We start from the raw sequence: 6,000 nt of genomic DNA, 5'->3' as shown, positions 1-6,000 counted from the left end.
CCAAATCCATAAAAGACATATAGCCTTAATAATACATGAGAATAAACCTGTTTTCACATCAGCAGGAGGAGGAGGAGGAGTGGCTGCTTTTCATGCATGTATGGGTGTGGGTGTGTGCTGCTGCTCAGCTAACATGAACCGACCAACATTTGCTGCAGAACCGTGGGTGCCACCTAGTGTATGTGGATAGACTTCATTTTTGGACTTATTGGTTGTGGTCTGGGCCACGCTTCAAACAGCCCACTTCTGCATTTAATCACACCTTATCCGTCCACTTCCCCTTTGAATCACTGTCTCGTTTGAATACAGGAACCACTCATCGCTCTCCATCCATGCATGACACTGATAATCGACCCTTATCCTCCCTCCATCTTCTATATGTAGACCCACATCGTCTCTGCCAGTGAAATCACACTTAGTGAACCGTTTTCTCAAATGCTGAGCTGATATTAAACAGAATGACATAGAGGAGGTGATGGAAAATGTCAGGAGACTAGGCAAGGCAAGGCAAGGTTATTTATTGAGCACATTTTATACTCAAAGGCAGTTCAAAGTGCTTTACATATACAAGAGCAAGACAAAAAAAAAGAGCACAAAGTGCATGAGATAAAAACGAATAAAAGAATATAAAAGTGTAAGTTAAAAGCGAAAAAATAAAAGGATAATAAAAACAATTAAAAGACAGTAAAGTGCAGCATTTGATCGATTAAGACACGCGTCTGAGAACATTTTGGTCTAGATCAGGGGTCAACAACCTGCAGCTCTTCAGCCCCTCTCCAGTGGCTTCCTGTGGATTTTTTGAAATGGAAATGAATAACTGTTTTTTGTTTACATTTTCATTTTTATTTATCATTGTTGTAGGTCTGTGGTACGACGGAGTATTAGGGCCACATTGAGGGAAAAAAAATAAATCTGAGATTTCGAGAATGAAGTCATAGGTTTACGAGAAAAAATGTCGTGATATTATGAGAATAAAGTCATAAGTTTAGGAGAAAAGAAGTCGTAATGTTATGAGAATGAAGTCATAACTTTACGAGAAAAAAAAGTTGTAATATTACGAGAATAAAGTCATAACTTTCTCAGATCTCAGATTTATTTATTTTTCCTCAATGTGGCCCTAATACTCCGTCGTACCATAGACCTACAACAATAATAACTAAAAATGAAAATGTAAACAAAAAACAGTTATTCATTTCCATTTTTAAAAATCCACAGGGAGCCACTGGAGAGGGGCTGAAGAGACGCAGGTTGCTGACCTCTGGTCTAACACCAGAACATGACAGCATGTTTATGATCACATATCTCTTGTTAGTTTCTGTGAGCTAAACTTTGCCACCAGAAAGGCTCTCTATTGACAGCGAGCTCAGCTTCTTCTTCATATTTTGGATTTGACATGTTGGCTTGATGAGCATCAATAGTTCTTATTTTCAATACTTTACATGTTATTTAGCTTTCTGAATACGTTTTCGCAAACTTCAATGTTGATATTTTTTGCGGAGCACTTTTAATATTCATAAACAAATTAGATAACCATTGGCACACATTAACCAAATAATACGGTTTAATACAAATGAATGGACACACAAGTTCACCATGCATGATCGTCTTTATTGATTCACCAAAAGGGTCATAAAGTATCCTCCACCAGTCACCCAGCTCTCTGCATGCTGACTCACAATTTGTGCATTTAAAGTAGATTACTGACAGAAGGAACCCGTGATAAAAATATGGTTTAATGATTCGGCATATTCAGGAGGGTGTGATCATCCAACCGTCCTCTTCAGGTCTGAAAACACAAGCAAGCTTCCATCAGTATGTGTGTCTCTATCTGTTAGAGCCAACAGGAAATGGTTTATTTTATAAAAATGTGAGTGGACTCACAGATGTCTTCCTTTATGTCCACACTCAGCGCATGGGCCTGTCAAAGCGAGATGTATAGCGAGCCGTCAACTGCTGCAGCAGGCGGAGCTGCTGCTTCTGGTTCTCCATGACGGCGCTCAGTTTCTGGACCAGAGTCCCCTGGCAGTCTGACCCAGGGGTCACAGGAAGAAATTATACATATACATATATAGATAAAAAGAGATAGTTTCATTTCTAATTAGAAAGCGACATGTCTTTGGAAGTTGTAGTTAAATGAGCTTGTGATAAAAGACTCACCTCCTCCACTGGGGTTAACGGTGGGTTTTACAGCTGTGGGGAACAAGAAGAACATCACATTAGTTATGACAATATGATCATCTGAATTTATTGTTTTAACAGATGCATTTAGATCAATTCATATCCAGTGACTTATGGATATTTAAATGTCATGTTTCTGTTATACCTACCTAATGCCATCAGGTTATATGCAAGATGTGCTCTTGTCGTGTAAATTTGGTTGCAATTATACAACGATGCCAACTCACGAGAAAACATATTTTAACATTTGAGTCCACATATGTACGACGGAGTATTAGGGCCACATTGAAGGAAAACAATCTGAGATTATCAGAATAAAGTCATAAATTCTGACTTTATTCTCGTAATATTACGAATTTTTTTCTCGTAAATTTATGACTTCATTCTCATAATATTACCACTTTTTTTGCTTAAAGTTATGACTTTATTCTTGTAAAGTTACTTTATTCTCATAATATTACGACTTTTGTTCTCTTAAATTTATGACTTTATTCTCATAATATTACGACTTCTTTTCTTGTAAAGTTACTTTATTCTCATAATATTACAACTTTTGTTCTCTTAAATTTATGACTTTATTCTCATAATATTACGATTTTTTTTCTCGTAAACCTATGACTTTATTCTCATAAATCTATGACTTTATTCTCATAAACCTATGACTTTATTCTCATAAATCTATGACTTTATTCTCATAAACCTATGACTTTATTCTCATAAATCTATGACTTTATTCTCATAAACCTATGACTTTATTCTCATAAATCTATGACTTTATTCTCGTAATCTCAGATTCTCAGTATGTGCCAATTGTGGAGGAGACTGACTTAAATTTGTAGAAAGCAAATAAGAGTGGAGTATCTGTTGGGGTAGGACAAGAAAAGTGTAGTTCTACAGCACCGGGCTGAGGCGTGCTTCCATACATGGCCACACGGTGGTGCTATCCGTATCAAACACTTCCACCAAATGTCATTGAAATGTGTATTTTGTGAGATATCCTGCTGATCAGACACTTTTCACTAATTATAATCATCATAATCACTGATCATGTTCTAATAAGCTGCCAATAACAGTCAGGAAATCTTACAATTGGCTCAATGAGCTCTGACATAAGATGTAATAATATAATGCATCACGTAAAATTCAAGGGACTGATTTCATCGTCACTGTCTCTGTGCAAATACAACTTCAGATGCATGTCTGATTATATGCTGAATCATTTAGAGGATTAAATAATATAAAAGAACCAAAAAAGGAAAGAATAGTTAAGAACACTTTACCTGGACGGAGAGCATCATCCAGGCTGAATCCTGGAACAAAGAACATTTCAGAATTCACTTAGTCTCCAAATGAAAACGTTATCATATATACAAATACAACTCAATCATTACGACATCATTAAATCTCTAAATGAAGAGAATGCTGTTCATCCATCCAGTAGAGCTGCACACACTCAGATACAACTAACGCACTTCATGTTCTCTCATGTGTGATTGTCGAGAGTTGGTAAGAGATGAGCAAGAGGACGTTTTGTTGTACTCACCTCCTCCAGCAGGCTTGGAAGGTTTGGGATCTATAGATCAACAGATAGGAAAGTATTCATTCAAACTACAATATATTATCAGACTGTAATTAACCTGACCCGGTCCCAAACTCTAATCATAACCAATATCTGGTGTAAATTATTGCTATCGGCTGTATATGACCTTTGTTAGAACCTCTTCCAGTTTAATATCAGAGAATCATTACCTGGATGAAGAGCATCTGACAGGTCGAACCCAAAGCCATCTAAAAAAATGCAGAAAAAAAATATAAAAAACTTAATTACATAAATTAATAATAATGACACCCTCACATATGTTTATATATGTATAACAAGCAGTGTTAATGTATTATTTTCACCTCCTCCAGCAGTGGGTTTAGCAGGTTTGGGTTGTGTAGCGGCTCCTGTAACATAGAGGTGCATACAGTAAATAGAGGGACTGCACACCTGTGACATTTTGCGATAAAAGCAACAAATTTGGCACAGATGTAGGTTTATATGTTATGAAAAGATATAAATATTGGGGGCTGCCCCACTAGTATGTCATTAGTTTCCATAACATGATAACAAATGCACTACCACTAAATACTACTAAAAAGAAGAACTACAATGTTAACAATGACATACCTCTTTTAATTCTCTTTTTTATTTGGATTTTTTTTACATATTTTCCAGATAATGTCGAGAAAAATAAACTAATTAATTGAAATTAGACTTGAATAAAGGCAGATATTATGGTGGAAATGCTACTTCCGGTATAACAGAACCACTAAAGTACCTGATGAGCTGAGGGGAACCCAACTCCTCTGGTCTAAATGGAATCAACCCCTGATCATATTAAAGTTATACCCGTATGAAGCGGTAACATCTACTGAAGCTGCTCACCTTTGCCACGAAGGCTATCAAACAGGCTCACACCTGTTTGAGAAAGACATGAAAACTCATTAACCACTTCCTGCTTCACTTACAACATCCAACAACTTCAGGTTCATGACGTTGATGGCTTTAAAAACACGTATGAATATTGAACAACATAAAATGTTGTAAATGACTTTGGCTTATTGTTGCCTTCCTCTGTTGTCAAACCCATATGATGTTTAAAGGTCCCATATTGTAAAAAGGGAGATTTTCATGTCTTTAATATTATAAAGCAGGTTTAAGTGCTATATAAATACTGTTAAACTATCAAAACGCTTAATATACGGAGAAATACACACAGCCCGTATTCAGAAATTGCGCGTTTGAAACAAGCCGTTAGGATTTCTGTCCATTTGTGATGTCACAAATAAACTATATTTAGACCATTACACGGTTTTAAACATTCTAAATGTGTCCCAGTTTATTTCCTGTTGCAGTGTATGTGAATAACATCAGCTGACAAGAAGTAAACCTGGACCCAAACTGTTGCCTAGCAACGCAATTCCATTGCAATTCCGTTGCAATGCACTAAAAAGGAGTGTTTCAGACAGAGGGTGAATACAGGCATATTCAGGCTGACAGTATGAGGAAAATAAAGTTTTTTTTAACATTACAGCATGTAAACATGTTGTAGTAGAAACACAAAATACAAGTATGAACCTGAAAATGAGCACGATATGGGACCTTTAATATATAATATATCTATTACCCATGCATATACTGTAATAGAAAAGATGCAACTGATGGCATCTGAAGCCTTTACACACTCACCACTCCAACGCTTCAGCCGGAGAGCAGCTGCTGCAGGACCAGGATCTGTTAGTGCAGAAACATCAAGTATAATAACACTTCTTTTATTTATAATGTAATAACTTTAGGAGAAAAAAGTCGTGATATTACGAGAATAAAGTTATAACTTTACAAGAAAAAAAAGTTGTAATATTACGAGAATAAAGTTATAACTTTACAAGAAAAAAGTCGTAATATTACAAGAATAAAGTCATAACTTTACAAGAAAAAAAAGTTGTAATATTACAAGAATAAAGTCATAACTTAATGAGAAAAAAAGTTGTAATATTACATATATATATATATATATATATATACATATACAGGTCACTCACCGTTGTCATTGCGGGCATCAGACAGGTCAGATCCTGGAAGACATTTCAACATCAGGTTATCATCAATATAGCAACAGATGGAGTGACAAGTCCTGACTGGTATAAACTGTGTTCACTGTGGTGTGCACCTGCACAACCAAACCCTGACACTACCATGAGTTCAGTGTTAGGATGCTGCAGTGAGTCACACAGTCTACATCTGTCGTTTTCTAGGACTCTTTGGACACCAACAGGTTG

This window comes from Sebastes fasciatus, chromosome 24 (genome assembly GCF_043250625.1).
Source record: "Sebastes fasciatus isolate fSebFas1 chromosome 24, fSebFas1.pri, whole genome shotgun sequence".
NCBI lineage: Eukaryota > Metazoa > Chordata > Actinopteri > Perciformes > Sebastidae > Sebastes > Sebastes fasciatus.
The sequence above is the reverse complement of the archived record's forward strand: the minus strand, read 5'-3'. Positions refer to the sequence as shown.